Genomic DNA, 24,227 nt, shown 5'->3' with positions numbered 1-24,227 from the left:
GAAGGAGAAAGAAAGAGAGAAAGAGAGCAAGAGGGAGAGAAAGAGGGAGAGAGAAAAGGGGAGAGAGAAAGAGAGGGGGAAAGGAGAGAGAGGGGGAAGAGAAGGAGGGAGAGAGAGAGAGAGAAAGCAGGGAAGGAAGAGGGGGGAGAGAGAAAAAGAGAGGAGAGGGAAAGAGACAAAAAGAGAGAAACGAAGAAAGAGAGAGAGAAAGAGAGAGAGTGGGAAGAGAAAGAGGGAGGGAAAGGGGGAGAGAGAAAGAGGGAAAGAGAAAGAGAGAAAGAGGGAGAGAGAAAGAAAGGGGGGAGAGAAGGAGAGGGAGAGAGAAAGAGGGAGAGAGAAAGTGATAGGGGAGAGAGAGAGGGAGAGAAAGCGGGGGAGAAAGAGGGGAGAGAGAGAGAGAAAAGAGGAGAGAGAAAGAGACAAAAAGAGAGAGAAACAGGGAGAGAGAAAGAGAGAAAGAAAGAGAGAGAGAGTGGGGAGAGAAAGAGGGAGGGAGAGAAAGAGGGAGAGAAAGAGGTAGAAAGAGGGAGAGAGAGAGAGAGAGAGAGGAGGGAAAGAAGAGAGGAAGAAAGAGAGAAGGAAGGAGACAGAGAAGGAAGGAGACAGAGAAGGAGCAAAGCTGGAAAAAAAGGCTTCAAAGAGAAGAGTTCCATTCAGTTCCTCAGTTAGCAGACATTCCCCCTCAAGGCAGGTAGTCCTCGATTTACGACCGTTCATTTAGCAACGTGCTGGCATCCCAGGGCACGTGGGATGCAAATCCGTCCTTAAAGCAGGCAGGCACCCATGAAAACAGCCAGCTTCCTCCTCCTCCTCCTCCTTTTATTCTGGCCACCCCAAAACAAAGCTCCTCGATTTACAACCATTCGTTTAGCGACCGTTCCGAATTACGACGGCAAACCCCCCCCCCTTGCATTTTACGCCAACGTGTCTGGGTTTTTTTTGGAAATTTGGGATAAGTATTTTTCAAACGGACCCTCTCCCGTCAATACAACAGTCCTCGACTTACAACCGTCGGTTTTAGCAACGGTTCGACGTCACAATTAAAAAGTGGCTTACGGCCAGTCCTCGCACTTACGCCCATCACAGCATTCTCCCACCTCCGGAGTCTGATTTGTTTGGTTTTTTTTGTGGGGGGTTTTTTGGAGCCAATTCTGGAAATTTCTATCAGTCGATTCTCACTTTTTTTTTGAGGGAGGGGAAGAAACGTTATTTTTGTAAATTGGGGCGACAGAAGAGTGGAAATATTGGGATTTTTATAATTATTATTTTTTTAACAACGGAGCTGGTTCACAGCCTGTTCTTGCAACCCTGTTCCCGAAATAGTCCGGCTTTTGTGGAGAAATCCAGGTCACCTCGATATACTCTTTTTCCGAAGCCCTTAAAACTCTTTAAGGAAATTACAGCTAATCCTCGACTTACGACCACAGCGGAATGTTTCCGTTGCTAAGCGAGACGCTTGGTCAGGTGAATCTTGCCCCGTTATTGCCACCTTCCTCGCCACCTCGACTTACGACCACAATGGAACGTTTCCGTTGCTAAGCGAGACGCTTGGTCAGGTGAATCGTGCCCTGTCATTGCCACCTCGACTTACGACCACAATGGAACGTTTCCGTTGCTAAGCGAGACGCTTGGTCAGGTGAATCGTGCCCCGTTATTGCCACCTTCCTTGCCACCTTAATTTACGACCACATGGAACATTTCCATTGCTAAGTGAGACCAACTGATCAAGCTGCGAGCCCTGTATTGCAAGGCCATCATTCAACCGGTCAATCTCCTAGCCCTGGATTGAAAGACCAGCATTCAACCGGTCCAGTTCCAATTCCTGGATTGCAAGACCCCCATTCAACCGGTCAAGCTCCAAGCCCTGGATTGCAAGACCCCCATTCAACCGGTCAAGCTCCAAGCCCTGGATTGCAAAACCCCCATTCAACCGGTCAAGCTCCAAGCCCTGGATTGCAAGACCCCCATTCAACCGGTCAAGCTCCAATCCCTGGATTGCAAGACCCCCATTCAACCGGTCAAGCTCCAAGCCCTGGATTGCAAGACCCCCATTCAACCGGTCAAGCTCCAAGCTCTGGATTGCAAGACCCCCATTCAACCGATCAAGCTCCAAGCCCTGAATTGCAAGACCCCCATTCAACTGGTCAAGCTCCAAGCCCTGGATTGCAAGACCCCCATTCAACCGGTCAAGCTCCAAGCCCTGGATTGCAAGACCCCCATTCAACTGGTCAAGCTCCTAGCCCTGGATTGAAAGACCAGCATTCAACCGGTCAAGCTCCAAGCCCTGGATTGCAAGACCCCCATTCAACCGATCAAGCTCCAATCCCTGGATTGCAAGACCCCCATTCAACTGGTCAAGCTCCTAGCCCTGGATTGAAAGACCAGCATTCAACCGGTCAAGCTCCAAGCCCTGGATTGCAAGACCCCCATTCAACCGATCAAGCTCCAATCCCTGGATTGCAAGACCCCCATTCAACTGGTCAAGCTCCAAGCTCTGGATTGAAAGACCAGCATTCAACCGGTCAAGTTCCAAAGCCTGGAATGCAAGGCCATCATTCAACCGGTCAATCTCCTAGCCCTGGATTGAAAGACCAGCATTCAACCGGTCCAGTTCCAATTCCTGGATTGCAAGGCCAGGATTCAACTGATCAAGCTCCGAGCCCTGCATTGCAAGGCCATCATTCAACCGGTCAAGTTCCAATCCCTGGATTGCAAGATCCCCATTCAACTGGTCTAGCTCCAATGCCTGGAATATCCTAACAGCCCTCAAACCCATTTGGCCCCGATTTCCGGTCAAATTTAAGAATTGTGCAATATAAAAGTGGACCGAACACAGCTGGATGTCCGGTGGATGGGCAAGACGGGTTAAAGCCATTGGCCGCTTCCTGGAATGCTTCGAGTGTGACATCATCACCCCACAGGCCCCTCCCACCACAACCGCCGTTAACCGGTCGCTTCCGTTGTTCAAGCCCCCTGCTGTATTCCTGGTCACTGTGGGTCTTGTCTGGACCCCTCCCCAGATATTACAGTATGCTAATTTTGAGGTCCGGGGTGGGTGGGTGGGGGACGCCGTTGGTAGAGAAAATGAGGAATCAACCCCTAGAAAGTGGGGTACCCCTGTCCTCCTTGGTGTATTTAATCTGGGATTATTGGGGATTAAATAATCTGCGTTTCTCAATCTTGACAGCTTGAAGACGGGTGGACTTCAACTCCCAGAATTCCCCGGCTGGGGAATTCTGGGAGTTGAAGTCCACCCGCCTTCAAGCTACTAAAAAGTTGAGAAACCTTGCAATGGGGAGACCCCGATGCAACAGGTTTAAGAAGCTGAAATGGGGCGGTTAGCATTTAACAGGATAGACGTGGCTCTATTAGCGTCGATTTCACTTTTCCCCTCCTCTTAATTTACACCCCGGCGTCTGTAAACAAGACCCAGATGAGTTTCCCAGCTCTAAAAGGCTTTGTAAATTAGAAGAGAGAGGGAGGGGAGGGGAGGGGAAGGGTGGAGAAGGGAGGAGAGGCAGCGGACGAGACGATGAAAGCATTTTATTATGTCCTTTGGAAGATTTTATGCCGCCCTTCGCTCTACTATTAGCTGTATTATTAGCGGAGGCCGTGACGAGAGAAAATCAGTGCCGGAGGTGAAGCTTAAAGGCAGATGAGTAGCTATGTTCGTGGCGTTGATTAGGGCTAGACAGACATATCCGGCCTAGGGTGGTCGAAAGGTATGAGGGAAAGGAATGATGGGAGAGGAGTTAGCTTGCAGACAACTCTGGAGAGCAGTAGTGGGTTGAAGAGAGTAGGGTAGAATGGGTAGACTGGGTTGAGTAGAATTGAGTAGACACAACTTTGGAGAGCAGTAGTGGGTTGAGTAGAGTAGGGTAGAGTAGAGTTGAGTAGACAACTCTGGGAAGCAGTAGTGGGTGGAATAGAGCAGACACAATAGAGGTAGAGTAGGCTGAGTTGAGTAGAGGCAACTCAGGGGAACAATATTGGGTTAAGCAAGCTAATAGAATGAGTTGAGTGAGTTGAGTAGAGACAACTCTGGGGAGCAGTAGTGGGTTGAGTAGAGTAGAATAGAATGGATAGAGTAGGTTGAGTAGAGTAGGGTAGAATGGATAGAGAAGGTTGAGTAGAGCAGGGTAGAATGGATAGAGTAGAGTAGGGTAGAATGGATGTTTGTTTGTTTATGTTTTATTAAATTTATATACCGCCCTACTCCCGAAGGACTCAGGGCGGTGAACAGGCACAGAATAAAATACATAAATACAAAAGTTAATAAGAGAAGATAAGGATAAGAGAAGGTTGAGTAGAGCAGGGTAGAATGGATAGAGTAGAGTAGGGTAGAATGGATAAGAGAAGGTTGAGTAGAGTAGGGTAGAATGGATAGAGAAGGTTGAGTAGAGTAGAGTAGACTGGATAGAGAAGGTTGAGTAGAGCAGAGTAGAATGGATAGAGAAGGTTGAGTAGAGTAGGGTCGAATGGATAGAGAAGGTTGAGTAGAGTAGGGTCGAATGGATAGAGAAGGTTGAGTAGAGTAGGGTCGAATGGATAAAGGTTGTGCAGAATGGAGGATTAGAAACAACTGGAAAACACTACTGGGTTGAGTAGATTAGGATAGAATAGAATTGGTTGAGTAGAGTAGAGGTGAGTAAAGACAACCTCACTAGTGGCTGCACAAAAGGGAAATGATCTCCCCAAGACATGGTCAAAAAAGTCAAGATGGCAGCCATGATGGCGCAACTGACTTTCTGGACCATACCTTATGGACCACCTCCTGAGAGAAATTAAGGTCTTGAAGATAGAGTAGTTATCCATGATGGGCAGAGACGGAGGACTTTCCTCCCCAGTAGTTGAGCAGAAGGCTTCCTTCTACTAATCAATCTCTGGAAATAATGATCTTCGTTTGGACTTCGTCAAGTCCTACCTGAAAGCTGGGCGTGGGATCTCCTTTCTACTCCAACCCCTGCTTCTCTCTCCCCAGGTCATGGCAGCCCACGTCCCCACGGCCCCTGGTCTTCCTCAGATGCTCAAGGCGGGGATGAAGTACTTCAGCGGCTTGCAGGAGACTCTCTTCACCAACCTGATGGCCTGCAAAGCGCTGATGCACTGTCTACGCACCTGCTACGGTCCCTTGGGACACAACAAGCTGGTGATCAACCACCTGGGCAAGATGTTCCATTCGTCCCACGCCGCCACCATTTTGAAAGAGCTGGAATTGGAGAGCCCCATGGCTTGCCTATTGCGTTCCGCTGCCGAAACGCAACAGGAAGAGACGGGAGATGGCACGAGTTTCGTCGTCCTGCTGGCTGGGGCCCTGCTGGAGAACGCCGAGAAGCTCCTGAGGTCCGGTCTGTCGATTGTCCACATCCGAGCGGGCTATGACATGGCTTGCAAAGAGGTCCTACGGCTGTTGCCGGGCCTTGTCTGCGTCATGCTGAAAAACCCCCACAACCAAGAGGAGGTGCAATGTGTCTTACAGTCCATCATGGGCAGCAAATTTTTCAGCTACCAGAAGTTCTTGTCCAAGCTGGTGGCCACGGCCTGTATCGCGGTGGCACCGCCGGACCACTTGGATTTCAACCCAGATCTCATCCGTGTCTTCAAAGTCCTAGGGGGTAGCATCTTGAACTCCTACGTCTTGGAGGGGATGCTCATCCCCACGGAGGCAGAGGGCGTCATCAAGCGAGTGGAGAGAGCCCGAATCGCGGCCTACTGTTGTCCCTTTGGTGTCTCCAAGATGGTAGCCAAGAACATGGTCATGTTTGAAAGCGCGACCCAGCTGAAGAACTTCGGGAAAAAGGAAGAAAACCTCATCGCTGAACGAGTCCTGGGTCTTGCGAAAGCAGGGGTCAACGTCATTGTGGCGGGAGGAAGGGTAGACAGTCTGGCTCTTTTCTACGCCGACCGATGCAGGATCATGGTGGTGCGGCTGCCATCCCGGATGCAGCTCCAGCAACTGTGCAAAACAGTGGGCGCCACCCTACTGTACAAGCCCGAGGTGCCGTCGCCTGAGGAGGTCGGACACTGCTATCGTGTCTACACCACCGAGATCGGCAGCACCGTTGTACTGGTCTTCAGTCAACACGGTACGCCGTGTCCTTTGGCTACGGTGGTGCTCCGAGGAACCACCGGTGAGATGCTGGACTGTCTGGAAGTTGCCATCCAAGATGGCGTACAGGTTTACAAGAACTTGGGCACTGATGTGCGGCTTTTGCCAGGGGCCGGCGCCACAGAGATGGCCCTCTCAGTGCGCCTGAGCACTCTGGGCATGTACTACCCCGGATGTGAGCAGTACGGCATTTTGGAGTTCTCCCAAGCTTTGAAAACTCTCCCGGCTACTCTGGCGGACAATGCAGGCCTGCCGGTCAATGAGATTATGGCCAAGATGGAAATCCAACATCAACTGGGCAACCAGAACACCGGCATCCTGTTGGGCGTGGAAGAGGCCAGCACCATGGATGCTGTCACGGAAGGTGTGCTGGACCCGTTCCTGGTGAAATACCGAGGTATCGTCCTGGCCACTCAAATAGCAGTGACGTTATTGGATGTCAGCGACATCATGATGGCCAAGAAGAGTGGGGGTCCCAAACCACGAGGAGATAACCCCAACTGGGACAAAGAACCAGATGCGTTGGATTGAGAGGTTCTCCTCAGGTTGGTCAAGAGCATCCTATAAGTAAAGTACCAGGCCTGCTGTGCGCCATGTTGGTGTCCTTTTCATTTTTGACTAATAAAATCTTGGTCTCCATCAAAGAGTTTCTCGCTTTCCATCCAGCATTGAGTAGCGGGCGTGACACACCTTGGCTTTTCCAGCAACATCCCTCTTGCTCTAACTTCTGGATCTGCTGGTCGGAGCCGATACCAGTTGCATTCCAAGGATGTAGGGAAAAGAATTCTGGGAAAAGAAACCACGCGGAAAAGGTGGCACACGTTGTTCTGTCCCTGTACCACGCACACACCCAACCAGCCAGCCGAGGGTTAAATAAACTCTTCAAACACTCAACGTCAGTGATAAGGAACTTGGCAGCAACTCTGTGGCTGCCTGCCAAGAACTTTTACTCCGATAACACAGACAAAAATACACACAGTTTGAATAGTCCAGTTTGTAATTAAATCCACAGCAAATAGGCATTGTGTCCAAAGGTGCAAAGTGACTCACCAGAGATTAGCTTTGTCCGTCACAGAGTCTGAATGGCCACCACACTCCCTTTTATAGCCTGTGGGATGTGGTCCAGTGACTCAGCTTAATCTCTGGCACGCCTCCTTTTCTGCTGCGCACGCTTGTCTCTCCGACGCTGGCGTGGGTCCAACCATAATGTTTCTTCGTCACTATCCGACGGCTCGGAAACACCTGGCTCCTGGCCAATCTCTTCTCCTTTGGGAGACACCTGAGGCATTGCCAGAGAGAAGGGTCCTGGAGAGGGAGGCCTGGCCGTCTCCTCTCCTTCATGTTCGGAGCCTTCTTCCTCCGATAAGATAGGCTCGGAGGACGGAGCCACAACACACATAGCCATATCAGTGGGCATGTGAGTGTGGCCCTAGCTCAGCTCCGGCACGCATGCGAAATCTGGCCATCTGATTTTCGGGGCTTCCAGGACCACCAGAAGTTGGGAAACAGGCTGTTTCCAGCCTCTGGAGGGTCTCCGGGGGGATGGGGAAGGCCCGTTTTTCACTCTCCCCAAGCTCCAGAAGCTTTCTTGGAGCCTGGGGAGGGCAAAAACAGCCTTCCCCACACACCCCCGGAGGCCCTCTGGAGGCTGGAAATGGCCCATTTGCCAACTTCCGGTGGGACCGGAAGGCCCGTTTTTCACTCTCCCCAGAGTCCAGAGTTTTTCTAGGAGCCTGGGGAGGGCGAAAACAGCCTTCCTCGTCACCCTGGAGGCCCTCCAGAGGCCAGAAATGGCCCGTTTCTCGACTTCCTGCAAACGGGCCGTTTCCAGCCTCCGAAGGGCCACCGGGGGGGGGGAGCCGTTTTCGCCCTCCCCAGGCTCCTAGAAAGGCTCTGGAGCCTGGGGAGGACAAAAATGGGCCTACTGCGTCCACAGTGCCATTGTGTGCCAAAAACAGGGGGAGTTCGGGGGGGGGCAGTTCTGTATTTGTTTTCAAGACCTGAAGTGGCGTTCTTCCAGTCTCTACTTCTTTAGGTGATGATGGTATAGTCACTATCTTAGGCACTTTAGAAGTTAAGGCCTCTGCTCCAAAACCTACAGCTCCACTATTCTCTAAATCAATTAGAGTTTGGGGTTTTTCAGCCAAAACATTTTTGGCCTGAGCCCCAGACAGTCCAGTTTGTGACTTCATACTTTTTGCTGCTGCTGCTGCTGCCCTAATCAACATCTGTTCAACTGCAGACATTCCAGTCTAGCGCATTACCACATGAGCGTAGGTTCGTTAAACCATCCTCTGCTACCAACAGTTGGGGAATGGGGCACGCGATGCCAAAAAGGCTAGCCGTCACTGTCCTACACCATTCCAGACAAATGGTTGTCTGGTCTTTTCTTAAAAACCTCCTGTGATGGAGCACCCACAACTTCTGGTGGCAAGCTGTTCCACTGGTGAATTGTTCTCACTGTTAGGAAGTTTCTCCTTCATTCCAGGTTGCTTCTCTCCTTGGTTAGTTTCTATCTGTTGCTTCTTCTCTTGCCGTCAGGTGCTTTGGAGAATAATTTGACCCCCTCTTCTTTGGGGCAGCCCCTCAAATATTGGAACGCTGCTATCATGTCCCCCCTAGTCCTTCTTTTCTCTAGACCGGCCAAACCCAAATCCTGCAAATGTTCTTCCTATGTTTTGGTCTCTGGGCCTTTGATCCTCTTAGTTGCTCTTCTCTGCACTTTTTCCAAAGTCTCAACATCTTTTTTTTGTAATGTGGGGACCAAAATTCGTTGCAGGATTCCAGGTGCGGCCTTACTAAGGCTTTACAAAGCGGTGCTAATACTCCACGTGATTTTAATTCTATGCCTCTGTTTATACAATCCTGGATCGTATTAGCTTTTTTTGGCTGCTGCCGCACACGGCTGGCTCGTCTTCAAGTGATCGTGGGACTCCAAGGTCCATCTCGCAGTTCCCGCAGTTTTTGAGCCAGGCGTCGCCTAATCTGAACCAGAGCTCCCTCACGATTATTATGTATAGGTAATCCTCCACTTATGACCCCAATCGAGCCCCATATTTCTGTCGCTAAGTGAGACAGTTGTTGCGTGAGTTTTGCCCCCTTTTGCAACCTCCCTTGTCTCGGTTGTTATACGAATCACGGCAGCGGTTAACACGCTTGTTAAGCGAACCTGGCTTCCCCGTCGACTTTGCTCGTCTGAAGGTCACAAAAGCGGATTCTCATTCCAGATAGTAGGTGCCCCCACAGAGAAGGCTCTCCCCCTGGGGGCCGCCAGCCAACATTGTTCGGCTGACGGCACCCGGAGGAGTCCCTCTCTGTGAGAGCGTACCAGCCGGTGGGAGGCCATTTGCGGCAGCAGGCGGTCCCGTAAATAACCAGGCCCTAAGCCATGGAGCGCTCTAAAGGTGGCAACCAAAACCTTGAAGCGCACCCGGAAGACCACCGGGAGCCAGTGCAGCTCGCGCAGGAGAGGTGTTACATAGGAACGCCATGTCGCTCCCATACCCACCCGCGCGGCCGCACTCTGCGCCAGTTGGAGCCTCCGGATGCTCCTCAAGGGGAGCCCCATGTAGAGAGCGTTACAGTAGTTAATTGTTGTAACATCGAACACTCATTAAATGTACTGTTTTAAGTCAAGAGTGGGACGTGGTGGCTCAGTAGCTAAGACGCTGAGCTTGTCGATCAGAAGGTCGGCAGTTCAGCGGTTCGAATCCCTAAGTGCTGCGTCACGGGGCGAGCTCCCGTTCCTTGTCCCAGCTTCTGCCAACCTAGCAGTTTGAAAGCAGGTAAAAAAGGCAAGTAGGAAAATAGGGACCCCCTTTGGTAGGAAGGGAACTGCGTTCCGTGCACCTTTGGTGTTGAGTCATGCCGGCCACACGACCACGGAGACGTCTTCGGACAACGCTGGCTCTTCGGCTTTGAAACGGAGATGAGCACCGCCCCCTAGAGTCAGGAACGACTAGCACATATGTGCGAAGGGAACATTTACCTTTACTTTAAGTCGAGAACTATCCATAGTTTAACGCGAGAAGGCCCTGGGCCTCTTCTGGCTCTGGTACTGCACCGCACCTGCAGCTCTTCTACCACTCCGTCCAAACGCGGCAATTAGCGAGTGAGATTCCCCGTCCAGGAGTAATTAACTAAACGGCCTGCAACGAAGCCGATTTCTCCGTAATCAATTAAACGAAGCCAGGTCGATTTCATGTGTAGCCGCACATTTGGCTGAGGAACGGCGTAGATTGGGCGCTCGGTGCTGGCAGAGAGGGGCAGCTGACGGGGCGTGGGGAGGCAGCAGGCCTGGCCATAACGGAGGAAACAAAGGGGGCAGCCCCCCAGCCCTGCTTAGGGGAGGGAAGACCCCCCTCCCTTTAAATTACGACCATGGCAGCATCCCCGTGGTCGAAATTCGGACGCTTGGCACGTACTTAACAGCGGTTGCAAGAGCCGGCATGGTGGTCGTGCAATTTCGGTGACTTTCTGACAGGCAGATTCGATGGCGTCCCTTCACCACATCGTGACAACTGCGGCAAGGAAGGCCGTGAAAAGGAGGAGGCGAATCCCGCATAACACAGGTCTCGCTTAACGACCCGAAATTCTTCAAGCTCCGTTGCGCTCGGACACTGAAGGCCGGCTGTATTTGAAATATAGGATTCTAAAATTCACGTTCCCAAGCCAGGGAGGCATTGGCTGGACTCGCGGACTTCCCCAGCTATCCGGGTGGCCCAGATTTTTTGGCACGGCGGTCCTGCAATTCCACGCCGCGCCTCATTCGTCTCACACAGTGGCCAGGCCAGAGGGGTGTGTGTGTGTGTAGGGGGGTGGAATTCCGCAAAGAAGGGGGTTAGGGCAAGCCTCCCCACCACCGTCCTTCCTCCCCACACCCAGCCTGGATCCGACACCCGCAAAAAAAACCCTCGTTTGTGCGTTTGTAGTGAAAACCCAGCTGTTGCTTCCAGACTGGAGCGAGCGTCCAGGGACGGTTCTCGCAGCGCCAGCCAAGCCGGGAAATGCAGCCAAGCAGCCCAGCGAGGAGTTAAGCTGGGTTTGCAATGATTCATTCGGCGGTGTTCGAGTTCCAAGCGGGAGCCGGCCCCGGTGGCAAGGATAATGCGCCGCGCCGCGCTTTAATATTTCAAAATCCTGCTGCTCCTGAATATCTACGGTCGGATAAGGACCTCTCGGGGATGGGAGCATGAGGACTAGCCGCCTTCTTCCTATTTTAATTTGCTCGTTGTGTCTCTGCCTTTGGTCGTCCTCAGACAGCTGTGCAGGGACTCGAACAGCTCTCTGGAACGCAGTCAGTTGGTTACGCATCCCTTTGTTCGCACATGGGGTAAAATGGTGCCGATTTTGGTGCTAAGCTGGACACAAGCAGACACACAGACACACAAACGCACAAGCACACAGACACACAAACCCCCTTCTGCACGAGGAGCTTCGGAGCAAACAAACGAGGCGAGGCTTCTCCGATTCTTTAGCAGGGAAGGTTCAGACGTTTTTGATACTTAACGCCTTTGTGTAAATCTAGGGCAATTTTCTTAACCCTGCCGGCTGGGGGATTCTGGGAATTGAAGTCCTCCTATTTTAAAGCACACTGGCTGGGCATTCTGGGAGTTGAAGTCCACCCAACTTAAAGCATGCCGACTAGGGAATTCTGGGAGTTGAAGTCCACCAATGTAAAGCATGCTGGCTGGGGAATTCTGGGAGTCGAAGTCCACCCATCTTAAAGCACGCTGGCTGAGGAATTCTGGGAGTTGAAGTCCACCCAACTTAAAGCATACCGGTTGGGGAATTCTGGGAGTTCAAGTCCACCCATCTTAAAGGATACTGACTTAAAGCATGCTGGCTGGGGAATTCTGGGAGTTGAAGTCCATTCATCTTAAAGCATACCAGTTGGGGAATTCTGGGAGTGGAAGTCCACCCATCTTAAAGGATACAGACTTAAAGCATGCTGGCTGGGGAATTCTGGGAGTTGAAGTCCATTCATCTTAAAGCATGCCGACTGGGGAATTCTGGGAGTGGAAGTCCACCCATCTTAAAGGATACTGACTTAAAGCATGCTGGCTGGGGAATTCTGGGAGTTGAAGTCCACCCAACTTAAAGGATACTGACTTAAAGCATGCTGGCTGGGGAATTCTGGGAGTGGAAGTCCACCCATCTTAAAGGACACTGACTTAAAGTATGCTGGCTGGGGAATTCTGGGAGTCGAAGTCCACCCATCTTAAAGCATGCCGACTGGGGAATTCTGGGAGTCGAAGTCCACCCATCTTAAAGGACACTGACTTAAAGCATGCTAGCTGGGGAATTCTGGGAGTCGAAGTCTACCCATCTTAAAGCACGCTGGCTGAGGAATTCTGGGAGTTGAAGTCCATTCATCTTAAAGCATACCGGTTGGGGAATTCTGGGAGTCGAAGTCCACCCATCTTAAAGGATACTGACTTAAAGCATGCTAGCTGGGGAATTCTGGGAGTGGAAGTCCACCCATCTTAAAGGATACTGACTTAAAGCATGCTAGCTGGGGAATTCTGGGAGTGGAAGTCCACCCATCTTAAAGGATACTGACTTAAAGCATGCTAGCTGGGGAATTCTGGGAGTGGAAGTCCACCCATCTTAAAGGATACTGACTTAAAGCATGCTAGCTGGGGAATTCTGGGAGTGGAAGTCCACCCATCTTAAAGGATACTGACTTAAAGCATGCTAGCTGGGGAATTCTGGGAGTGGAAGTCCACCCATCTTAAAGGATACTGACTTAAAGCATGCTAGCTGGGGAATTCTGGGAGTGGAAGTCCACCCATCTTAAAGGATACTGACTTAAAGCATGCTAGCTGGGGAATTCTGGGAGTCGAAGTCCACCCATCTTAAAGGATACTGACTTAAAGCATGCTAGCTGGGGAATTCTGGGAGTGGAAGTCCACCCATCTTAAAGGATACTGACTTAACGCATGCTAGCTGGGGAATTCTGGGAGTGGAAGTCCACCCATCTTAAAGGATACTGACTTAAAGCATGCTAGCTGGGGAATTCTGGGAGTGGAAGTCCACCCATCTTAAAGGATACTGACTTAAAGCATGCTAGCTGGGGAATTCTGGGAGTGGAAGTCCACCCATCTTAAAGGATACTGACTTAAAGCATGCTAGCTGGGGAATTCTGGGAGTCGAAGTCCACCCATCTTAAAGGATACTGACTTAAAGCATGCTAGCTGGGGAATTCTGGGAGTCGAAGTCCACCCATCTTAAAGGATACTGACTTAAAGCATGCTAGCTGGGGAATTCTGGGAGTCGAAGTCCACCCATCTTAAAGGATACTGACTTAAAGCATGCTAGCTGGGGAATTCTGGGAGTGGAAGTCCACCCATCTTAAAGGATACTGACTTAACGCATGCTAGCTGGGGAATTCTGGGAGTGGAAGTCCACCCATCTTAAAGGATACTGACTTAACGCATGCTAGCTGGGGAATTCTGGGAGTGGAAGTCCACCCATCTTAAAGGATACTGACTTAAAGCATGCTAGCTGGGGAATTCTGGGAGTCGAAGTCCACCCATCTTAAAGGATACTGACTTAAAGCATGCTAGCTGGGGAATTCTGGGAGTGGAAGTCCACCCATCTTAAAGGATACTGACTTAAAGCATGCTAGCTGGGGAATTCTGGGAGTCGAAGTCCACCCATCTTAAAGGATACTGATTTAAAGCATGCTAGCTGGGGAATTCTGGGAGTGGAAGTCCACCCATCTTAAAGGATACTGACTTAAAGCATGCTAGCTGGGGAATTCTGGGAGTGGAAGTCCACCCATCTTAAAGGATACTGACTTAAAGCATGCTAGCTGGGGAATTCTGGGAGTGGAAGTCCACCCATCTTAAAGGATACTGATTTAAAGCATGCTAGCTGGGGAATTCTGGGAGTGGAAGTCCACCCATCTTAAAGGATACTGACTTAAAGCATGCTAGCTGGGGAATTCTGGGAGTGGAAGTCCACCCATCTTAAAGGATACTGACTTAAAGCATGCTAGCTGGGGAATTCTGGGAGTGGAAGTCCACCCATCTTAAAGGATACTGACTTAAAGCATGCTAGCTGGGGAATTCTGGGAGTGGAAGTCCACCCATCTTAAAGGATACTGACTTAACGCATGCTAGCTGGGGAATTCTGGGAGTGGAAGTCCACCCATCTTAAAGGATACTGACTTAAAGCATGCTAGCTGGGGAATTCTGGGAGTGGAAGTCCACCCATCTTAAAGGATACTGACTTAAAGCATGCTAGCTGGGGAATTCTGGGAGTCGAAGTCCACCCATCTTAAAGGATACTGACTTAAAGCATGCTAGCTGGGGAATTCTGGGAGTGGAAGTCCACCCATCTTAAAGGATACTGACTTAAAGCATGCTAGCTGGGGAATTCTGGGAGTGGAAGTCCACCCATCTTAAAGGATACTGACTTAAAGCATGCTAGCTGGGGAATTCTGGGAGTCGAAGTCCACCCATCTTAAAGGATACTGACTTAAAGCATGCTAGCTGGGGAATTCTGGGAGTGGAAGTCCACCCATCTTAAAGGATACTGACTTAAAGCATGCTAGCTGGGGAATTCTGGGAGTGGAAGTCCACCCATCTTAAAGGATACTGACTTAAAGCATGCTAGCTGGGGAATTCTGGGAGTGGAAGTCCACCCATCTTAAAGGATACTGACTTAAAGCATGCTAGCTGGGGAATTCTGGGAGTGGAAGTCCACCCATCTTAAAGGATACTGACTTAAAGCATGCTAGCTGGGGAATTCTGGGAGTCGAAGTCCACCCACCTTAAAGGATACTGACTTAAAGCATGCTAGCTGGGGAATTCTGGGAGTGGAAGTCCACCCACCTTAAAGGATACTGACTTAAAGCATGCTAGCTGGGGAATTCTGGGAGTGGAAGTCCACCCATCTTAAAGGATACTGACTTAAAGCATGCTAGCTGGGGAATTCTGGGAGTGGAAGTCCACCCATCTTAAAGGATACTGACTTAAAGCATGCTAGCTGGGGAATTCTGGGAGTGGAAGTCCACCCATCTTAAAGGATACTGACTTAAAGCATGCTAGCTGGGGAATTCTGGGAGTCGAAGTCCACCCACCTTAAAGGATACTGACTTAAAGCATGCTAGCTGGGGAATTCTGGGAGTCGAAGTCCACCCATCTTAAAGGATACTGACTTAAAGCATGCTAGCTGGGGAATTCTGGGAGTGGAAGTCCACCCATCTTAAAGGATACTGATTTAAAGCATGCTAGCTGGGGAATTCTGGGAGTCGAAGTCCACCCATCTTAAAGGATACTGACTTAAAGCATGCTAGCTGGGGAATTCTGGGAGTGGAAGTCCACCCATCTTAAAGGATACTGATTTAAAGCATGCTAGCTGGGGAATTCTGGGAGTCGAAGTCCACCCATCTTAAAGGATACTGACTTAAAGCATGCTAGCTGGGGAATTCTGGGAGTCGAAGTCCACCCACCTTAAAGGATACTGACTTAAAGCATGCTAGCTGGGGAATTCTGGGAGTGGAAGTCCACCCATCTTAAAGGATACTGATTTAAAGCATGCTAGCTGGGGAATTCTGGGAGTCGAAGTCCACCCATCTTAAAGGATACTGACTTAAAGCATGCTAGCTGGGGAATTCTGGGAGTGGAAGTCCACCCACCTTAAAGGATACTGACTTAAAGCATGCTAGCTGGGGAATTCTGGGAGTGGAAGTCCACCCATCTTAAAGGATACTGACTTAAAGCATGCTAGCTGGGGAATTCTGGGAGTGGAAGTCCACCCACCTTAAAGGATACTGACTTAAAGCATGCTAGCTGGGGAATTCTGGGAGTGGAAGTCCACCCACCTTAAAGGATACTGACTTAAAGCATGCTAGCTGGGGAATTCTGGGAGTGGAAGTCCACCCATCTTAAAGGATACTGACTTAAAGCATGCTAGCTGGGGAATTCTGGGAGTCGAAGTCCACCCATCTTAAAGGATACTGACTTAAAGCATGCTAGCTGGGGAATTCTGGGAGTCGAAGTCCACCCACCTTAAAGGATACTGACTTAAAGCATGCTAGCTGGGGAATTCTGGGAGTGGAAGTCCACCCATCTTAAAGGATACTGATTTAAAGCATGCTAGCTGGGGAATTCTGGGAGTCGAAGTCCACCCATCTTAAAGGATACTGACTTAAAGCATGCTAGCTGGGGAATTCTGGGAGTGGAAGTCCACCCACCTTAAAGGATACTGACTTAAAGCATGCTAGCTGGGGAATTCTGGGAGTGGAAGTCCACCCATCTTAAAGGATACTGACTTAAAGCATGCTAGCTGGGGAATTCTGGGAGTGGAAGTCCACCCACCTTAAAGGATACTGACTTAAAGCATGCTAGCTGGGGAATTCTGGGAGTGGAAGTCCACCCATCTTAAAGGATACTGACTTAAAGCATGCTAGCTGGGGAATTCTGGGAGTGGAAGTCCACCCATCTTAAAGGATACTGACTTAAAGCATGCTAGCTGGGGAATTCTGGGAGTCGAAGTCCACCCACCTTAAAGGATACTGACTTAAAGCATGCTAGCTGGGGAATTCTGGGAGTCGAAGTCCACCCACCTTAAAGGATACTGACTTAAAGCATGCTAGCTGGGGAATTCTGGGAGTGGAAGTCCACCCATCTTAAAGGATACTGACTTAAAGCATGCTAGCTGGGGAATTCTGGGAGTGGAAGTCCACCCATCTTAAAGGATACTGACTTAAAGCATGCTAGCTGGGGAATTCTGGGAGTCGAAGTCCACCCACCTTAAAGGATACTGACTTAAAGCATGCTAGCTGGGGAATTCTGGGAGTGGAAGTCCACCCACCTTAAAGGATACTGACTTAAAGCATGCTAGCTGGGGAATTCTGGGAGTGGAAGTCCACCCATCTTAAAGGATACTGACTTAAAGCATGCTAGCTGGGGAATTCTGGGAGTGGAAGTCCACCCATCTTAAAGGATACTGACTTAAAGCATGCTAGCTGGGGAATTCTGGGAGTGGAAGTCCACCCATCTTAAAGGATACTGACTTAAAGCATGCTAGCTGGGGAATTCTGGGAGTGGAAGTCCACCCATCTTAAAGGATACTGACTTAAAGCATGCTAGCTGGGGAATTCTGGGAGTCGAAGTCCACCCACCTTAAAGGATACTGACTTAAAGCATGCTAGCTGGGGAATTCTGGGAGTCGAAGTCCACCCATCTTAAAGGATACTGACTTAAAGCATGCTAGCTGGGGAATTCTGGGAGTGGAAGTCCACCCATCTTAAAGGATACTGACTTAAAGCATGCTAGCTGGGGAATTCTGGGAGTGGAAGTCCACCCATCTTAAAGGATACTGATTTAAAGCATGCTAGCTGGGGAATTCTGGGAGTCGAAGTCCACCCATCTTAAAGGATACTGACTTAAAGCATGCTAGCTGGGGAATTCTGGGAGTGGAAGTCCACCCATCTTAAAGGATACTGATTTAAAGCATGCTAGCTGGGGAATTCTGGGAGTCGAAGTCCACCCATCTTAAAGGATACTGACTTAAAGCATGCTAGCTGGGGAATTCTGGGAGTCGAAGTCCACCCACCTTAAAGGATACTGACTTAAAGCATGCTAGCTGGGGAATTCTGGGAGTGGAAGTCCACCCATCTTAAAGGATACTGACTTAAAGCATGCTAGCTGGGGAATTCTGGGAGTGGAAGTCCACCCATCTTAAAGGATACTGACTTAAAGCATGCTAGCTGGGGAATTCTGGGAGTCGAAGTCCACCCACCTTAAAGGATACTGACTTAAAGCATGCTAGCTGGGGAATTCTGGGAGTGGAAGTCCACCCATCTTAAAGGATACTGATTTAAAGCATGCTAGCTGGGGAATTCTGGGAGTCGAAGTCCACCCATCTTAAAGGATACTGACTTAAAGCATGCTAGCTGGGGAATTCTGGGAGTGGAAGTCCACCCATCTTAAAGGATACTGACTTAAAGCATGCTAGCTGGGGAATTCTGGGAGTGGAAGTCCACCCATCTTAAAGGATACTGATTTAAAGCATGCTAGCTGGGGAATTCTGGGAGTCGAAGTCCACCCATCTTAAAGGATACTGACTTAAAGCATGCTAGCTGGGGAATTCTGGGAGTGGAAGTCCACCCACCTTAAAGGATACTGACTTAAAGCATGCTAGCTGGGGAATTCTGGGAGTGGAAGTCCACCCATCTTAAAGGATACTGACTTAAAGCATGCTAGCTGGGGAATTCTGGGAGTGGAAGTCCACCCACCTTAAAGGATACTGACTTAAAGCATGCTAGCTGGGGAATTCTGGGAGTGGAAGTCCACCCATCTTAAAGGATACTGACTTAAAGCATGCTAGCTGGGGAATTCTGGGAGTGGAAGTCCACCCATCTTAAAGGATACTGACTTAAAGCATGCTAGCTGGGGAATTCTGGGAGTCGAAGTCCACCCATCTTAAAGGATACTGACTTAAAGCATGCTAGCTGGGGAATTCTGGGAGTCGAAGTCCACCCACCTTAAAGGATACTGACTTAAAGCATGCTAGCTGGGGAATTCTGGGAGTGGAAGTCCACCCATCTTAAAGGATACTGATTTAAAGCATGCTAGCTGGGGAATTCTGGGAGTCGAAGTCCACCCATCTTAAAGGATACTGACTTAAAGCATGCTAGCTGGGGAATTCTGGGAGTGGAAGTCCACCCACCTTAAAGGATACTGACTTAAAGCATGCTAGCTGGGGAATTCTGGGAGTGGAAGTCCACCCACCTTAAAGGATACTGACTTAAAGCATGCTAGCTGGGGAATTCTGGGAGTGGAAGTCCACCCACCTTAAAGGATACTGACTTAAAGCATGCTAGCTGGGGAATTCTGGGAGTGGAAGTCCACCCATCTTAAAGGATACTGACTTAAAGCATGCTAGCTGGGGAATTCTGGGAGTGGAAGTCCACCCATCTTAAAGGATACTGACTTAAAGCATGCTAGCTGGGGAATTCTGGGAGTGGAAGTCCACCCATCTTAAAGGATACTGACTTAAAGCATGCTAGCTGGGGAATTCTGGGAGTGGAAGTCCACCCACCTTAAAGGATACTGACTTAAAGCATGCTAGCTGGGGAATTCTGGGAGTCGAAGTCCACCCATCTTAAAGGATACTGACTTAAAGCATGCTAGCTGGGGAATTCTGGGAGTGGAAGTCCACCCATCTTAAAGGATACTGATTTAAAGCATGCTAGCTGGGGAATTCTGGGAGTCGAAGTCCACCCATCTTAAAGGATACTGACTTAAAGCATGCTAGCTGGGGAATTCTGGGAGTCGAAGTCCACCCACCTTAAAGGATACTGACTTAAAGCATGCTAGCTGGGGAATTCTGGGAGTGGAAGTCCACCCATCTTAAAGGATACTGATTTAAAGCATGCTAGCTGGGGAATTCTGGGAGTGGAAGTCCACCCATCTTAAAGGATACTGACTTAAAGCATGCTAGCTGGGGAATTCTGGGAGTGGAAGTCCACCCATCTTAAAGGATACTGACTTAAAGCATGCTAGCTGGGGAATTCTGGGAGTCGAAGTCCACCCATCTTAAAGGATACTGACTTAAAGCATGCTAGCTGGGGAATTCTGGGAGTGGAAGTCCACCCATCTTAAAGGATACTGACTTAAAGCATGCTAGCTGGGGAATTCTGGGAGTGGAAGTCCACCCATCTTAAAGGATACTGACTTAAAGCATGCTAGCTGGGGAATTCTGGGAGTCGAAGTCCACCCATCTTAAAGGATACTGACTTAAAGCATGCTAGCTGGGGAATTCTGGGAGTGGAAGTCCACCCATCTTAAAGGATACTGATTTAAAGCATGCTAGCTGGGGAATTCTGGGAGTCGAAGTCCACCCATCTTAAAGGATACTGACTTAAAGCATGCTAGCTGGGGAATTCTGGGAGTGGAAGTCCACCCATCTTAAAGGATACTGACTTAAAGCATGCTAGCTGGGGAATTCTGGGAGTCGAAGTCCACCCACCTTAAAGGATACTGACTTAAAGCATGCTAGCTGGGGAATTCTGGGAGTGGAAGTCCACCCATCTTAAAGGATACTGATTTAAAGCATGCTAGCTGGGGAATTCTGGGAGTCGAAGTCCACCCATCTTAAAGGATACTGACTTAAAGCATGCTAGCTGGGGAATTCTGGGAGTGGAAGTCCACCCACCTTAAAGGATACTGACTTAAAGCATGCTAGCTGGGGAATTCTGGGAGTCGAAGTCCACCCATCTTAAAGGATACTGACTTAAAGCATGCTAGCTGGGGAATTCTGGGAGTCGAAGTCCACCCACCTTAAAGGATACTGACTTAAAGCATGCTAGCTGGGGAATTCTGGGAGTGGAAGTCCACCCATCTTAAAGGATACTGATTTAAAGCATGCTAGCTGGGGAATTCTGGGAGTCGAAGTCCACCCATCTTAAAGGATACTGACTTAAAGCATGCTAGCTGGGGAATTCTGGGAGTGGAAGTCCACCCACCTTAAAGGATACTGACTTAAAGCATGCTAGCTGGGGAATTCTGGGAGTCGAAGTCCACCCATCTTAAAGGATACTGACTTAAAGCATGCTAGCTGGGGAATTCTGGGAGTGGAAGTCCACCCACCTTAAAGCATGCCGACTGGAGAATTCTGGGACTTGAAGTCCACCCCTCTTAAAGCACACTGATTGGGGAATTCTGGGACTTGAAGTCCATTCATCTTAAAGCACACTGATTGGGGAATTCTGGGAGTGGAAGTCCACCCATCTACAAATTGTCAAGAATAAGAAAGACTGAACGACTAACAAGGGGCCTGGAGATTCCTATTCACCTGAGACCCCCTGCAGCCTTATGGCCGAGCGGCTTCATTTGCCCCCAACGGCGGGGTCTCTGCTAATGGCGACCCAGACTTCATAAAGTGGGTCCAGGCTCCAGCTGAGCTCTGGATTCAAATGCCGGCCATCAGCGATGAAACTAAGGAGCGGGGTTGATTTTGAACAAGTCTCAGCACAGCGGGGTGTATTTTTTTTCCCCTTGGTCCACGAACCATTTTTTCCCCTTTCCTCTTAAAAGTCTTATTAGGGCCATAACCGAATAACAGTCCAACAGAATTGGAAGGGGCCTTAGAGGTCTTCTAGTCCAACCCGCTTCTCAAGCAGAAGATCCGAGATAATTTCAGATAAATGGTTGTCCAGCCTCTTCTTGAAAACCTCTTTTTGGAGCACCCACAATTTCTGGAGGCAAGATGTTCCACTGATTAATTAATAGAATAACAGACTTCGAAGGGACCTGAGAGGTCATTTAGTCCAACCCCCAGCTCAAGCAGATGACTCTGTACTATATACCATTTCACACAAATGCTGACCAGTCTCTTCAAATCCTCGTGTTGGAGAACCCACAACTTCTGGTGGCAAGCGATTAATTGTCCTCAACTGTCAGGAAGTTTCTCCTCAATTCCAGGTAGCTTCTCTCCTTTAGTTAGTTTCCATCCCTCGCTTCTTGTCCTGCCTTCTGGTGCTTTGGAAAATAACTTGACCCCTTCTTCTTTGGGGCAGCCCCTCAAATAGTGGAAGACCTCTGTCATGTCACCCCTGGTCCTTCTCTTCATTAGACTACTCACGCCCAATTCGAGCAACCGTTCTTTGTCTATTTTAGCCTCCAGTCCAGGGGTGAAATCCAGCAGGTTCTGACAAGTTCTGGAGAACTGGTAGCAGAAATTTTGAGTAGTTCGGAGAACTGGGAATGGGGGTTTTGCAGTATCCTTCCCCTGGAGTAGGGTGGGAATGGAGATTTTGCAGTATCCTTCCCCCAAGCGTGGGGAAGGAATGGGAATTTTGCAATATCCTTCCCGTGGAGTGGGGAAGGAATGGAGATTTTGCAGTATCCTTCCCCAGGAATGGGGAAGGAATGGGGATTTTGCAGTATCCTTCCCCTGGAATGGGATGGGAATGGAGATTTTGCAGTATCCTTCCCCCAAGCGTGGGGAAGGAATGGGAATTTTGCAATATCCTTCCCGTGGAGTGGGGAAGGAATGGAGATTTTGCAGTATCCTTCCCCAGGAATGGGGAAGGAATGGGGATTTTGCAGTATCCTTCCCCTGGAATGGGATGGGAATGGAGAATTTGCAGTATCCTTCCCCCAAGCGTGGGGAGGGAATGGGAATTTTGCAATATCCTTCCCCTGGAGTGGGGAAGGAATGGAGATTTTGCAGTATCCTTCCCCTGGAGTGGGGAGAAAATGGGGATTTTGCAATATCCTTCCCCTGGAGTGGGGAGGGAATGGAGAATTTGCAGTATCCTTCCCCTGGAGTGGGGAGGGAATGGAGATTTTGCAGTATCCTTCCCCTGGAGTGGGGAGGGAATGGAGATTTTGCAGTATCCTTCCCCTGGAATGGGGTGGGAATGGAGATTTTGCAATATCCTTCCCCCAGGAGTGGGGAGGGAATGGGGATTTTGCAGTATCCTTCCCCCGCCACGCCCACCAAGCCACACCCACAGAACCGGTAGTAAAAAAAAAATTTGAATTCCACCACTGCTCCTAATCGTGTTTCTTGCTCTTCTCTGCACTCTTTCCAGAGTTTCAACCACTTTATTTATTAATTTATTTATTTTTAATCTCGTGGGGACCAAAAACTGGATGCAATATCCCAAGGGTGGGATATAAAAGGGGCTTCCCTGGACCCCTTTGTGTACCATCCATCAATTCTCCCGTGTCTTGCATTTGCAAAATGGGCCTGTGTACTGTGGAGAGCAGCTGGATCTGAAGGAAGAGAAATGGGTGGGGTGGGGGGGTTGTGGGGGGGGGAAGATGGGGGGTGAGACGGAGCTGGGGAGAGCAGAAGGAGGTCTCAGGCCCAGCAGGAGGGCTGTGAGAAGGAGGTGTGAGGAATCAAGAGGTGGAAGAACAGGCGGAGAGGTGCGAAGGGCGGAGGGAGAGAAGGGAGAGGCGAGGGGAGTCGGGAGCACCAGAGGTGACAGTTGCGCAGGATGGGGAATTCAGGCCGGCAGGAGAAATGGCAGTAGGGTGGGGGGTGGATGGGAGAGGGGGGGTCTGCCAAGGGCGCACGCACGGATCCTCTTTAGGAATCGGAGTTTGTTTTTTTTAAAAAAAAAACAAAACAAAAACAAAAACCAGAGTTGGGTTGTTGTGGAACATGGTAACCTGGTTTTCTCATCCAGTCTGAAGTGGTGTAGGGTTTCCTGCCTAAGGAGGGGGTTGGACTAGAAGACCTCCAAGGTCCCTTCCAACTCTGAGATTCTCTTCTCTTCTATTCTATTCCATTCCATTCCATTCCATATTTTCTATTCTATTCTATTCTATTCTATTCTATTCTATTCTATTCTATTCCATTCCATTCCATTCCATTCCATTCCATTCCATTCCATATTTTCTTTTCTTTTCTTTTCTTTTCTATTCTATATTCCATTCCATTCCATATTTTCTTTATTCTATTCTATGCTATTCCATTCCATTCCATTCCATTCCATCTTTTCTATTCTATTCTATTCTATTCTATTCTATTCTATTCTATTCTATTCTATTCTATTCTATTCTATTCTATTCTATTCTATTCTATTCCATATTTTCTTTATTCTATTCTATTCTATTCCATTCCATTCCATATTTATTCTATTCTATTCTATTCTATTCTATTCTATTCTATTCTATTCCATTCCATTCCATTCCATTCCATTCCATTCCATATTTTCTTTTCTTTTCTTTTCTTTTCTATTCTATTCTATATTCCATTCCATTCCATATTTTCTTTATTCTATTCTATGCTATTCCATTCCATTCCATTCCATTCCATTCCATCTTTTCTATTCTATTCTATTCTATTCTATTCTATTCTATTCTATTCTATTCTATTCCATATTTTCTTTATTCTATTCTATTCTATTCCATTCCATTCCATATTTATTCTATTCTATTCTATTCTATTCTATTCTATTCTATTCTATTCTATTCTATTCTATTCTATTCTATTCTATTCTATTCTACTGTATATTCCATTCCATATTTTCTTTATTCTATTCTATTCTATTCTATTCTATTCTATTCTATTCTATTCTATTCTATTCTATTCTATTCTATTCTATCCTATCCTATCCTATCCTATTCTGCAGGGGGTTGGACTA

General features: G+C 48.8%; 1 pseudogene across 1 annotated transcript; it reads left to right on the top strand.

The window, feature by feature from the left end:
- Positions 1-2,897: 2,897 nt before the first annotated feature.
- LOC117660065 (T-complex protein 1 subunit theta pseudogene) lies at positions 2,898-6,755 on the top strand (annotated as a pseudogene). The gene is made up of 2 exons (XR_015733648.1): positions 2,898-3,028; positions 4,982-6,755. The product of XR_015733648.1 is annotated as a T-complex protein 1 subunit theta pseudogene (transcript).
- The last annotated feature ends 17,472 nt before the right edge of the window (positions 6,756-24,227 follow it).

The sequence above is a fragment of the Pantherophis guttatus genome, chromosome 4 (genome assembly GCF_059756535.1).
Source record: "Pantherophis guttatus breed Tessera chromosome 4, ASM5975653v1, whole genome shotgun sequence".
NCBI classification, from domain to species: Eukaryota; Metazoa; Chordata; class Lepidosauria; order Squamata; family Colubridae; genus Pantherophis; species Pantherophis guttatus.
Note: the sequence above shows the minus strand (reverse complement) of the source record. Positions and strands in the feature narration are given on the sequence as shown.